A 14,823-nucleotide genomic window follows, 5' to 3' on the forward strand; every position below is an offset into this window, starting at 1 on the left:
CCGGCCCTCCGACGGCTAAGGCTAAGGAGAATCTGCCTAGTAACACATCACCTGACCCCCAGGGTGGCTGGGGATTGGCCGTCTCGGAAGGGAGGCGGCCTGCCTCCTGCCCCTCCTTTCTCCTCTTGCCTTCTCTCCTTCCCCCCTTCCCTAGCTCCCTACTCGGGCTTCACTGTAGGCACTCAGCAGCTCCCCGCTCATGTTGGGACACAGGATTTCCTCCGCGAGTCCTGGAGACACATTCATACTTCCCACTCCCACATCCTTACACCCCCCCCGCCCCCCCCACGACCCAGCTGCGAAGCACTCGACCTGAGCCTGAGTGGTAAGGAGCCCAAAGAGTTAAAACAGCCACGCGTCCGAGTCCCTCCTACTCTATGCTTGGCCCACTCTGGCTGGTCACTTACCACGCTGCTGATTGGTCCCTGAGGATGTCAGTAACTCGGTCACGGCCCCTTCCTGGGCTGTGCAGCTTCCCCACCCCCACCCCAATTCCATTTCACCGCCCTAAGTGTGGGTGTGTTTAAAGTGCCGCCGGCGTGTCTTGATATTCTCGGTGGCGGCGCGGCCAAGGCCCGGAGAGGGGCCTAGCTTCTACCTCCTGGGCCTGGCCATGCCTGGCTGCTCCGCTAACCTGAGCCCGAGGCGGCGCCCCTCCCTCTTCGCCCGCGTGCTGCCTGCCTCTCCTGTGCCCCTCCCCCACCCTTTCTCCTTTGCTTCCCAGGGTTAGACATTAAGTGTCGGCCAGGCTCACTCCCTTTTTTTTTTCCCTTTCCAGTTTTTAAAAAGATTATTTAAGGAGTTCATTTAGCACAATGCAGCTAAAAGAAAAATTACAATACCAGGAAGAAACATATAAGTCAAGTTCTCAGAAGTTCATGCAAACACCAAGCCTCAACATTTTCCATATTAACTTAAAAAAACCCAAAAGCTTGGATTACATGCTCCTAACGGGGCAGTAACCAAAATAAACTTAAACGCATAATATCGAACATCTTTCTTAAAACCGCAGATACACAAGGCTGCAGTATTTGTCTTTATTAAAAAAAAAACACCACCTCTCCTAAACATTAGTCTCAGGGTTTTGTGTAATGTAGTATAAGGGAAACATGGAATGTATCAAAAGTGAAACACCAAGTGCTTGAGCTCCACAGCTTTTACCCTGGCCCCTCCAACAGCTTGAATTGTGGGGTGAGTGAGCTTTGTGCCCCAAAGCCTGGTCCAAGATTCGGGGCAGTGTGCCTCTGGGCCTGTTCCAGATGCAAGGATCGAGTTTAGACACAGTTGTCAAATTAATCTCTTCCGATGCACAAAATTTCTGCTGGAGAATAACAGTACATCTTTCTTGCATTAACTGGTCCACATCTACTTCAAAAGGCCTGTGATTTCATAACTTCCTTCACTTCTATGGATTGCAAAACTTCCTATGCCCTAGTAGTCACTTAACCCCCACTGCCCTGCCAAAAAAAAAATACCCAAAACAAAAAACCAAAACAATAAAAAGGATTCCTTCTGATGTCTGGCAGGAAGGTGACCCTGGTTCATAACCTTGGCATTATCCTTGACAACTCACTCTTCCACTCCATTTAGCCAACTGCTTGCCAAATCTTGATATTTTTACTTCAACATTGCTTGAATCTGACTTTTATTTTCCTACTCAGCATCTTAAGTTCACATCCTCATGACCTCTTACTTAGATTTTTTTTTTTGCGGGGCAATAAGGGTTAAGTGACTTGCCCAGGGTCACACAGCTAGTAAGTCTCAAGTGTCTGAGGCTGGATTTGAACTCAGGTCCTCCGGAATCCAAGGCTAGTGCTTTATCCACTGCCTACCCTAGCTGTCCCTTCACCTAGATTTTTGCAATAGACCCTAATTGGTGTCCCTGACTCAATTTTCTTCTTGTTCCAGTTCATCCAACTCAAGGCTGACAAACTAAGTTTCCTTAAGTGTAGACCTGACCATGTCTCTTACCTACTAAATAAATTAAAATACAAACACCTCTCTGTAGCTTTTAAAGCCCTTCACAGCCTGGCTTCACCTTATATGTTCATTATATATTATCCCTAGATCTGTGATCCAAAAATTTAGGGTGCATATCAGATTATGCCTTGCTTTCCTCCTATCACAAACTACAAGATGTAGTGGCCACTTCCGGCCAAGATTCCTATCATTTCTACCCCAGCAACCAGTTCTTCCTTTTGATCAGTGTCCTGAGAATCGAAGTTCCCCTGGCAATTCCACCTTTTCAAAAATGAAATAATCAAAGCAAAATAAATTAACTATTCTGCTTTGGGAAGAGGGCAAGCTCCACCAGGTACCCATATAACTGAAGTCCCGCAGCACTATTCTATCCTTGCCTGTGTGCGAAGTTTGTGTTCTCCTTCCCAGATTCTTCATCTATTTCCTCTCACTGTCTAGGTAGACTATCCTGACAACATCAACCTTCTTTCTGCTTCTGGTGATCTTCCCCTAAATGCTCTTCAAAATGTTTTCTACTTCTGGTTCTTGGATTTCTTCATGTGAGCTTATCTTTTAAATATTAGTGATGGAGATCCCAGGAACAAGTAGAGAAGGAAGAGATTAGGGGGCTCTCTGGGTTGCTTGTCAAAACTCACATTGTTTGTGTCCTGATTGTCTTCCTTCCCCCTGAATTCTATGTATGTCCACATGTTTGATTAATGCAAAAAAAAAAAAAGTGGACTGCCACCTACCCCTGGTTGTGGGTTTAGAACTGGCACAGAAAAAGATTTAGGGAGGGGGTTTTAAGCTCTTTAAAGAGATGGGAGGGGGCAGCTAGGTGGTGTAGTAGATAGAGCACTGGCCCTGGAGTCAGGAGGACCTGAGTTCAAATCCAGCCTCAGACACTTAATACTTACTAGCTGTGTGACCCTGGGCAAGTCACTTAACCCCAATTGCCTCACCAAAAAAAAATTAAAAAAAAAAAGAGATAGGAGACATTATCCTCATCTGGATTTTTCTAGGCAAGAGTGATGTATTATAATCACGTCATCTAGGCAAAATCTTTTACCATATATAGAAGAGTGTATAAGCAGATACCATAATTTACATACCACTAGAACTAACATAGATAACTCCTTGAAGCAAATGGGATCCTGAGCATAGATAGCCTCATGAAGGGAGCATTCAAAGACAAACTCTCCCTTTGTCCAGCCTCATGTGGAATGACATTAGGGGCAACCTCACCTGGGGCCCCCTCCTCTTTCTTTCTTTCTTTTTTTAATTTAGTAAGGCAATGAGGGTTAAGTAACTTGCCCTCCCCACCCCGCCCAGACAAGGGATGTATATTACACAATCAAATAATAAATATTTATTAAGTGTCTTTGTATCAGAAACAATAATTGAACTCAGATCCTTTGACTCCAGAGCCTGTGTTCTTTCTGTTGTACTATGCTTTGCATGGAACACATCAGGTTTGAAAAGTGTTGTTGTTATCTGTAAATTATATGTAGGAGTAGAGTAGGGTTGAAAGCTAAGAGTACATAATACCACCCAAGAATAAAGGGTGGGGTGAGGTAGGGAAATCTTGAAGCTGATCATAAGATGAAAGAGGTTGTGGTACATGTGTGAGAGACACAGGCTGTGAAAGGAGATGATAGAAGGTGAGTGAAACAATGTAAGAAGGGAGTAAATAATGTTATATGAGTGGTGCTCTATGTATGTGTCAGTAACATGGTGTGTAGGTATGAAAATATCTGAAGATGCTTATGTGTGTAAGATCTGCATACTTTGTGTAACATACGGATGATATGTCCATGTATATCTACCTAGACTGTCTAAACATAAAGATGCAGTTCATTGGTGTACTGGCTGGATATCTCTGTAATCTGGCCCACATTCTCCAAGGGGGGGACTGTGATTTCCACCTTGAGGGGAACAGAAGGGCTGTGGCTGGGTGCTTGCTGACTTCCTCCCCTATTTCCAGAAGGGGTATTGGGCTAGAATTATATCTATCTACTCCCTCAAATATCAGTAATTTAGAGGTACAAGACTGGTTCAGAAGGAAAGCTGCTTCCTTGGTCCCTCTTAAAGGGGAAGGTAGCCCTTAGTTTAGACTTGCCATGTTAGTTGCTTCTCACCAAACACAAAAGACCTTCACAAATAATAAATCTATTTATGCAAATTAGGAAATACCAAAGAATCTGCAAGAGTGAATGAACTCTTTACTTGGAAGTGAGATGAGGTCTCAGCTCAAACCACAAGAGAAGGCCTGATCTCACCCAATGAGGGCCATTCTAACAGTTTTTAGGGACGTGCTAAGGAGCCAGATTCCCTTCCACGTCTGCAGCTTCTCTATTTGCACACATCTCTCCTGAAGAGTCTCTGCAACCACCTCTGTTTCTCTCCCAAGCAACTCCAGCACAAACTCAGTAAATCCTTTATACAGGTACATAGATTTATATCTGCATTCTCTCTGCCAGTCTGGAACCATGGTTTCTTTGTTTGTGTTTGTGTTCGTTTTGTTTTCGGAGGGCTTTTTGTAATATATAGGCACACTCAAAAATACCTTGGGTTTTGTTAGAAGCCTGGTTACATGTATGAGTCAGGCATAGGGTATGAGGAGGCATGGCAAAGGGTGAGGGGGGATGGGGATGTAGGTGATACCGGGTGTGTGTGTGTGGGTGGGGGGGGGGGACAGAGACAGATTGAGACAGAGAGGGACAGAAAAGAGACAGAGACAGAGATCTGAATGAAGACCTGGTATTTGTTTTTTGAGCAAAGGGAATAAATACTAGAGTTGTGGTGTTAAGGCTTGTGAGGAAAGAACTGTGATGAGCAGGAGTTATGCTCTCAAATCCAGGACAGAATGAGCAAAGCTCAGTGTGGCTAATTGGCCTTATTGTCTTCACACTGGTGGTCCTGGGGCCAATTGATTTGTTTGTTTTTAATTTCCAAGTCCTCCCTCCACTCCCACCCCTCGAACCACATAGTAGTATCAATATTTTCTCACAGAACACCTACTCACATTGTCCAGAGCACCATGGGCTGTCAAGAACAAAGATTTGGTATTCCTCCTGCCTTTAAGAAATTTAAAGAGCCAAGGAGACAAAAGGTCCACACTTCAAACCTCTAGAGGATGATCAGGTATTAGAACTTGAGTGTTCTTGACTAGTCACACTAGATAACTGCCGAGGTCTCTTCCAGCTCTGACATGCCATGATTTTCAGTGCAATTGAAAATCAGAGAAGGGAGCGATCCAGGAGGGCTGGAGAAATTGGAGATGGGTTCATGGAACAGGTAAAACAAGTGGGGCCTTGAGAGATGGAGGGCTTAGATAAGGGGAGAGGAAAAGGGTTATTTTAGGTTGAAAGATATAGTCTAAATGAGACTACATAAAGCAGGAATGCTAGAAGCTTAGGAAGGGACCAAAGAACAGGGACAGAGGGTAGTGTCTGACGAGTGGGGAACCGTGCCAGGCAGGGAGGATGAGGATCAATTGCAAAGGGTCTCAAAAGTTAAAGCGGGGGACAATTCCTGTAGTCTCTCTTGCTGAATAACCATAGCACATTAATGTTTCTTAAAAACCCGTTTTCATCATTATATTCTCATGCTATAAGCCTTCAGTGACTCTCTAATTACCTTGTTTAAAACCATCAATGAATGGCTCCCTAATTCCTGCCACATCAGTTCTAGATTTGGTTGACTTCCCACTTCTTCTGTAAAACCTACAGAAATCTCTGACTTTGAAATTGTTACATCTACAATATTTTGAATGTTAAAGCTGAAATGAACCTTGGAGATCATCTTATTGACTCATCCCACTTTACAGATGAAAAAACTGAGGCTCAGACAGGGGAAGGTGACTTCCCTGAGACGGCACAGCAAGTTTTTTTTTTAACAAAGCTGGGAACCAAAAGAGCCCTGGTCTTCTGCCTTCAAGCCTCTTCTCTTTGCACTCTGCTGAGTCTGTTTTATAGTTTAGCACTTAAGGTCAGAGTTTACCTGCTCTACCAAAACCCCAAACCAATTAACTCACAGAATGTCAGAGCTAATAAGACTTTAGACTACAGATCATCAAATGACAGAGTTAAAGAGAACTTACCGATTACCTCTGCCTATCTCCTCATTTTACATATGAGGAATCTGCACCGGAGACCTAGCTTCTCAACACACATAATGATGTCTGAAATTTTGCCTTTTTATAAAGTAGGTGGTGCTCCATAGGAGAAAGACAGCAAAATGGCAGTGGATAGAACACTGTGCCTGGAGTCAGGAGGACCTGAGTTCAGATCCAGCCTCACACATTTCCTAGCTGCATGACCATAGGAAGATCACTTAACTTCTGTTTGTCTCAGTTTCCTCAACTGTAAAATGGAGATAATAATCATCTACCTTCCAGGGTTGCCTCTACCTCCTCGTTTACCTCAGTTTCCTCATAGCTGTAAAATGAGCTGGACAAGGAAATGGCAAAACACTCCAGGATCTTTGCCAAGAAAACCCCAAATGGCACCACAACAATCACTAGCTCCATCACACTCATAGAAAAAATACTGTAAAGTTAGGCTGTTCATACTGTCCCTTTAAAAGCATTTGTGGGGCAGCTAGGTGGCACAGTGGATAGAACACCTGCCCTGGAGTCAGGAGGACCTGAGTTCAAATCCTACCTCAGATACATGACACTAGCTGTGTGACCCTGGGCAAGTCACTTAACCCCAATTGCCTCACCCAAAAAAAAAAAAAAAGCATTTGTAAGGGGGCAGTTAGGTGGCACAGTGGATAAAGCACCAGCCTTGGATTCAGGAGGACCTGAGTTCAAATCCTGCCTCAGATACATGACACTAGCTGTGTGACCCTGGGCAAGTCACTTAACCCTCATTGCCCCGCAAAAAAACTAATTAATTAAAAATAAATAAAAATAAAAGCATTTGTAGAAAGTAGGAGGATTTAAATCCACATTCCACATTTTAAGACAGCTTTAAATGGTCTCCACACCCCACAAGGGAGACAACTGTAGTCTAGTTCCATCCAAATGTCTTTCATTTAAACTATTTTGCTCTAGTAAATCAATGATTAAGGCTCTCCTCCTGTGGTACCACTTTCTCCCAGAGAATTTCTGTACAGTTATATTCCAGGCCAACTAAACTCACTCCTATCTGACATTTCCCCCTCCTTCACATTTCACTGACCCCAATATCCAATCAATTGGGGGAGAACAATAAGCACACATTTATTAAGCATAAAAAAACACCAAATGGGGTTACAAAGAGTCAGATATGGCTGGTATGACTGAACAACAACACCAAAAACTCCATAGGATACATGTAACTCTGTGATATGTCTTGGTTCCTTCTCAGTCGGCATTAGAGAACTGTTCTAAACACTGAGAAAAGGTTATCTGCCTCTGCACTATAGTAAGAGAACATGTGTGTTACCTTATGCCTATCTAGATACTGCTGACAGAGGGGAAACATGCCCACTGTGAGGTGTAAAGAGAGAAGGGCAGAACAAGAGGCAAGGAAGTGAGTCTTTTTTGCCTTCTCTTCCATCCACAGGACCACACATTTTTGTTTCTGTGTTCTTCCATTGCTACTTACTAGATTTCAAGTTATCTTTCCTCCCAGGCCCAATTTAAACCTTTGCTCCTCTGTAGGATTATCTGCAGTCCCCTACCCACCCCTCCCCCTAATCTGTACATACACCTACACTGTCACTCCTATTCATTCTTTCTCCTCAGAAGTATCAGTGACTTTTATATTTGCATAAAAGAAGTTCAGTTTCTCTTCCTCTCCAAGCCAGCTCCTTGACTGTCCCACTTGTTCAAGCCAGCTCCTTGACTGTCCCACATATTCTATCCTTGGAGTCTTGGGTCTGCTGAATAGTCCTCCCCATTTAGCTGTGCCAAAGACTAAATTCAGAAGGGTCAGGGAGTTGAGGGCATTATGGGATCTATAAATGTTGGCCTATATATAAATTTATATACAGGTGGAATAACTAGATATGATCTGAGGTCTGACCCACCTGTCAAAGTAGGAGGAAGTTGTGCTGGCACTCACGGTGTCCTAGCTGGAGGGAAGGGGCACATAGGATCCAGGAACACGAAGGCTGGACAGTCTCTCCTCTAGGGGAATCAGACTAGAATTATATGTATCTGCCAGTCCTCAAATATCTCTAGTTTAAGAAGAGTATGAGCCTGGGTTCAAAATGAAAGCCACTTCTCTGACTGCTCTCATAAGAGGAGGGTAGCCCTTAAAGGCTATCCAATTAAAATAGCAAACAAAAATCAAGGAAGTTACACAGATTAGAATATAACAAAGACTAGTTAAGAATAAATGAACTCGGGGCAACTAGGTGGCACAGTGGATAGAGCACTGGCCCTGGATTCAGAAGGACCTGAGTTCAAATCCGGCCTCAGACACTTAACACTTACTAGCTGTGTGACCCTGGGCAAGTCACTTAACCGCAATTGCCTCACCAAAAAAAAAAAGAATAAATAAACTCTCTCTGCAGCTAGGTGGTGCAGCGTATAGAGTACCGGACTTGAAGTCAGGAGGACCTGAATTCAAATGCGGCCTCAGACACTTGACACTTACTAGCTTTGTGACCCTGGGCAAGTCACTTACCCTGAATTGCCTCTCACACACGCACAGAGAAAATAAATGAACTCTTCATCTGGGATTGAGCTAAGATCTCAATTCTAATCAGGAGATAGAGACAAAGATCTCATCCAGGGATACAGCATTGCCAGCTCTGGAGGACAAAGGCCATGATGGAGCTGGCTTCTCATCCAGGTCCTTGGTCTGAGGCCTCCAGGCTGTTATCCAAAGCTTCATGTGAGCTCTCTCCCTCTCTCTTTGTGTCCTTCCTCTTTGGAAGCGTGTCTACAACCAACTTAAGTAAGTCATAACAAAGTTCCTTATGGCAGCTATGTAGTGTTACCCTCTGCATTCTCTCAATAAGGAATCATGTCTCCTTCCATCCAATATATTGCTTGCATAGTAAGACTGTCCTTCCTTTACCATCCCTATTTGGGAGTATTACAAGAATATGGTGACTGACTAGAATGGGGTGAATGATATTACCAACAGGGGCAGCTAGGTGGCACAGTGGATAGATCACCAGCCCTGGATTCAGGAGAACCTGAGTTCAAATCCAGCCTCAGACACTTGACACTTACTAGCTGTGTGACCGTGGGCAAATCACTTAACCCCAATTGCCTCACCAAAAAAAAAAAGAAAGATATCACCAACAACTTCATAATCTCTTTATTCAATAACCTTTTCTCGGTCCTTATCCAACTTGAATTCTTTCTGTGGCATCTGACAATTTTGTTTTTAAATAATATTTTATTTTTCCCAATTTTACACATAAAAAAATTTTTAACATTCATTTTTTAAAAATTAGAGTTCCACATTATACACAAGTAACAGCAACATTGTGCAGGGATCAACTGTGATAGACTTAGCTCTACTCAGCAATACAATGATCCAAGACAATTACAAAGGATTCATGATGGAAAATGCTCTCCACATCCAGAAAAAAAGAACCATGGGATATGAATGCAGATTGAACCATACTATTTCTACTTTTTTTTTGGTTTTCCCTTTTATTCTGATTCTTCTTTCACAACATGAGTAATGCAGAAATATGTTTAATATGTATCAAATTTTAATGTATCAAATTGCTTTCTGTCTTGGGGAGGGAGGAAGGGAGTGAGGGAGAAAAATTTGGAACTAAAAATCTTATAAAAATAATGTTGATAACTATCTTTACATGTAACTGGAAAATAATAAAATACTTTTATGATTAAAAAAAGTTTTGAGTTCCAAATTCTCTCCCTTCCTTCTTCCCCTTTTCCCTCCCTGAGACAGCAAGCAACTTGATATAGATTATATTTGTGCAATCATGCAAAAAATTTCCATATTAATCATGTTGTGAATGAAAACAGAACAACAAAATTAATAAAACAAAGTGGAAAATAGTATGTTTTGAACTACATTCAGATTCCATCACTTCTTTTTCTGGAGTTGGATAGCATTTTTCATCATGAGTCCTTTGGAATCACCTTGGATCATTGTATTGCTGAGAATAGCAAAGTCATTCACAGTTGATCATAGTATGATATTGTCATTTCTGTGTAGAATGTTCTCCTGGTTCTGCTCACTTCATTCTGCATCACTTTGTATAAGTCTTACCAAGTTTTTCTGAAATCATCCTGCTCATCATTTCCTATAGCACAATAATATTCCATAACAACCTTATACCACAATTTATTTAGCCATTTCCCAATTGATGGATATCACCTCAAATTCCAATTTTTTGCCACCATAAAAAGAGCAGCTATAAATATTTTTGTGTCAATAGGTCCTTTTCCCTTTTTTGTGATCTCTTTGGGATACAGATGTAGTGGTTGTATCGATGGGTCAAAGAGTCTGAGCGGTTTTATAGCCCTTTGGACATAGTTCTAAATTGCTCTCCAGAATGTTTAGATCCTTTCAAAACTCCACCAACAGTGCATTAATGTCCTAATTTTCTCACGTCCCTTCCAACATTTATAATTTTCCTTTTCTGTTATATTAGCCAATCTGATAGGTGGGAGGTGGTACCTCAGAGTTGTGTTCATTTTCATTTCTCTAATCCACTATTCTTATCACCATTTCCCTCAGTTTCCTTAATACTGCAGTCTCATGCTTCTCCTCTCATCCTTTTCTACCTTCTTCTGCCTCTGAACACTTCCTAAATGTAGTCCTTTCTCCAGGTTCCTCCCTTCAGCTGTATTCTCTTTTCTTCACAATTTTGTCCTTTGGCTATTTTGTGCCATGATTTCAGCTATTAGCTCTATACAGATTACTCCATGCTATGATGGAATTGTAGAATTTCAGAGTTGGAAGGGATTTCAGAGCTCGTCTTTGGGCTCTAGTCCTGGATCTTGCCATTCTGTGGCCTTTGATAAATATTTGAACTCTATGAACCTCAGTTTCCTCATATGGACTAAGTGATCCCTGACATCTTTATAATAATCCAGCACTGATTTCTGTTTTGAGCCCTAGATTCACATTGCAAACTTCATGCTGGACATACCCACCTAGATATCCCTCTAGTAGTTCATGCTAAACATATTCAAGATTGAACTCATAATTTTCTGCTCCCAAATTTCTCATTACCAGAATTGCCTTTTTATTTTAGTGGTATCACAATCTCATCTATTTTGACCCCTCCTAGGATCCTACATTCAGTCAACAAGTCATATCAATCCTACCTTTGAAACAACTTTCAAACATGTCTTCCCCTTTTCAATCCCACTGCCATTCATTTGCAAGCTCTCTCTCTCCCCCCTACACTATCCTGGTCTTGCCTTTGCTGTCTTTCCTCTTCAAACTATCCTGAATACCATGGCCACGTTAATCTTCCTAAAGTATAATTCTGATCTTGTCATTCCTCTTTTAAGAAAACTTTAAGGGGGGCAGCTAGGTGGTGCAGTGGATAAAGCACCGGCCCTGGATTCAGGAATAACTGAGTTCAAATCCGGCCTCAGACACTTGACACTTACTAGCTGTGTGACCCTGGGCAAGTCACTTAACCCCCATGGCCCCACAAAACAAAACAAACAAACAAAAAAGAAAACTTCAAGGGTCACCCTGTTGTCTATAGGATAAAGTCTTATCTTCTCAAAATCATACAATCTGAGTCCACTATAGCTTTCTGCACTATTCCCCATCATATACCCTGTGTTCTAGCCAAGTTTTCCTGATGGTTTGATTTTTCTCAGTCCTATTCTCTTATCCTGGAGTGTCTTCCCAACACACCCAGACTATTGACAACCTACCCATCCTTCAAGATACAGTTTAAATGCCTCCTCTTCCAGGTGGACTTCCTGATATGCAAAAGAAATATGCAAAAAAGTCTTTCCTTTGAAAAATCCCTGGGCAGCTAGGTGGCACAGTGGATGAAGCACCTGCCCTGGATTCAGGAGGACCTGAGTTTAAATCTAGCCTCAGACACTTGACACTTACTAGCTGTGTGACCCTGGGCAAGTCACTTAACGCTCACTGCACCCCCCCCCAAAAAAAAAGAAAGAAAGAAAAAGAAAAATCCCCTAGCACTTTATTGTTCTTCTCTCAAGGTGTCTATCTGCCTTATATTATAGTTATTTGTCTACAAGTCTATATCTCATAATAAACTATGAATTCCTTGAGGCCATGGAGCCCATCTCAGTCATTTTTGTGTCTTCCTCAGTACCCCCTAAACAAAGATTTTTTTACTTGCTTCTGGAGTTCAATAAATATTTTTTGGCTATTTTAAGTGATTAGTCTGTGAGACAGCTCTCCCCCTCACATGCTTCATTTTTAGCTTGGCCTCATCATCTCTGTTCCTTCCCATGGTACTAGTTCTTTAACAATCTCCTATTGTGATCCTTTTGTGATTTGCTTCTTTATGATTGTTAGTAGAACTTAAATGTCTTTCTCCATTTTTAAAAACCTGTCCCATTCTGGATTTGGCCAAATGTCTCATGTCTGTATATTGGTATTGTTTGGTATTGACATCAAGTGTCTTAGTTTTTTTGTTTTTTTTGTTTTTTGCGGGGGGCAATGGGGGTTAAGTGACTTGCCCAGGGTCACACAGCCAGTAAGTGTCAAGTGTCTGAGGCCAGATTTGAACTCAGGAACTCCTGAATCCAGGGCTGGTGCTTTATCTACTGCGCCACCTAGTTCCCCCCCATAGTGTCTTAGTTTTAAGAATTCACCTTAAAAATGTTTAAAAATAAAATATCTCCAAAAATACAAACTAATGAAATAAAACCATAAAATATGAATACATTTGATGGAATTTATATATATGCACACATATATATAGATATATACATACATGCACATATACATATATATATATACACAAATATATATGCATATTAAGTAGTAACATTAGATGCATTCCCAGAAGCATAGTGGGGGCATTGACAAGAGCTTGAGTAGCAATTGCTATAACAATGGCAGCAGTAATCACAGCAATGCTGCCATCATAAATCAGCAGGTGTGTGGGGGTTTTTTTTGGGGGGGGGGCGGCAGGGAGAGTGGGACAAAAAGGGAAAACTGAATTAAAACATGGAGTCCATGTCATAATACTACTTATAAAGGAAGACTTCCTTATAATGAAGAAGGTATAGACTGAAAAGTTCAATAAGAAATAAGTAGATGACTAAACTCAGTTCCCCTGTACTATCTTGAAACAGCAATAAATGTACCAAACAAAACAAAAAAGCATGCTAAAAGAGGAAAGGAAAAAGAAAGAAATGATTGCAGGAACAACCTCACAGAAAAACAAACAGAAAGAATAAAATGAATAAGCAGAAAAAAGACCCCAACACAATGAATAAAGATTATGGAATAAAAGAAAGTGGGGAAAAATCTTCAAAAAAGAAAGAACAATATTGTAACAACACTTTCACCAGTAGAAGAGAAAACAGGGCATATTGCAAGAACCTGCAGAAGTGACTGAGAAGCACAATATAAAAGAATTGTAATCTACAAGATTGTCAGCAAAAATGCTGATGGAAGAATTTAAGATGGACATGAGAACTGACAGTGCAGAAAAATGGTGGAAAATATAACTATTTTCAGGGACAATAATTAAATAAGCATAGCAATGGAAGAATAAATGACAGAACAAAAAACTGGGAGGGGGCAAAAATGGGAAAAGACTTCAGACCTCTAAAAACAAAAACAACAGAACTAGGTAACTGAACTTGATAAAGCAAAGAATTGGTGGAAACAGAAAGCCCAGTACAAATTTACAAAATTCATAGGAAAGCAACAAAGAAGGAAATTAAGTTTAATTCACTGAGAAATGTAGTAAAGTTTTAGAGTTTCAATATCAAAGAGAAAACCACACAAGCAGCCAGAAAGTGGCAAATTACATATCAAAAAGCACCTTTCTGGGGCAGCTAGATGGTACAGTGGATAGAGCACGGGCCCTGGAGTCAGGAGTACCTGAGTTCAAATCCGGCCTCAGACACTTAACACTTACTAGCTGTGTGACCCTGGGCAAGTCGCTTAACCCCAATTGCCTCACTAAAAAAAAAAACAAAACACAAAAAGCACCTTTCTTTATTCTCCAATTGACAAATGATCAAAGGATATGAACAGGCAAGTTTTTGATGAAGAAATCAAAACTATATGTCATGAAAAAATGCTCTAAATTATTATTGATTTGGAGAAATGCAAAATAAAACAACTCTGAGATATCTCACACCTCTCAGATTTGCTAAAATGATAGAAGGGGGTATGACAAATGTTGGAGGGAATATGGAAAAATGGGGACCTTAATTTACTGTTGCTGGATCTGTGAGCTGATGCAAACATTTCAGAGAGCAATCTGGATGTTTGTTTCCCAAGATGATGTAAAATATTTATAGCAGCTCTCTTTGTGGCAAAGAACTGGAAATTGAGGGGATGCCTGACAATTGGGGAACAATTTATGGTATATGATTGTGATGGGATACTACTGTGCAACAGAAGTGATGAAGTGGGGGCAGCTAGGTGGTACAGTGCATAAAGCACCAGTCCTGGATTCAGGAGGACCTGAGTTCAAATCTGACCTCAGACACTTGATGCTTACTAGCTGTGTGACCCTGGGCAAGTCACTTAATCATCACTGCCCTGCAAAAAAAAAAAAAAAAAGAAAGAAAAAAAGAAGTGATGAACCGGTTAATTTTATTGAAACATAGAAATAATGAAGAGTGAAATGAGCAGACCCAAGAGAATATTATATATAGTAACAGCAATATTGTTTGAAGGACAAATGTGAATGACTAAGTTATTTAGAGTATTAGAAATACTCAACTTGTGAAGGAAGAGTCTATCTGTCTCC

General features: G+C 41.2%; 1 protein-coding gene and 1 long non-coding RNA gene across 8 annotated transcripts in view; one reads left to right on the top strand and one right to left on the bottom strand.

Annotated features, from left to right (window-relative positions):
* Nucleotides 1–621, bottom strand: part of LOC122736158 — a 57,458-nt gene extending 56,837 nt beyond the window's left edge. For 2 of the 3 annotated variants that reach the window (XR_006354169.1, XR_006354170.1), the window contains exon 1: nt 313–368. This is a non-coding gene — a long non-coding RNA (uncharacterized LOC122736158). Of the gene's footprint in view, nt 1–312; nt 369–407 lie in introns of those variants that run through there. The other variant, XR_006354171.1, reaches the window with a different exon arrangement.
* The window catches only part of SRRM2 (serine/arginine repetitive matrix 2), a 108,491-nt gene that overhangs the window by 33,117 nt on the left and 60,551 nt on the right, over nt 1–14,823 (top strand). The gene's annotated exons all lie outside the window — the stretch shown is intronic.

The sequence above is a fragment of the Dromiciops gliroides genome, chromosome 1, assembly GCF_019393635.1.
Source record: "Dromiciops gliroides isolate mDroGli1 chromosome 1, mDroGli1.pri, whole genome shotgun sequence".
Lineage (NCBI taxonomy): Eukaryota > Metazoa > Chordata > Mammalia > Microbiotheria > Microbiotheriidae > Dromiciops > Dromiciops gliroides.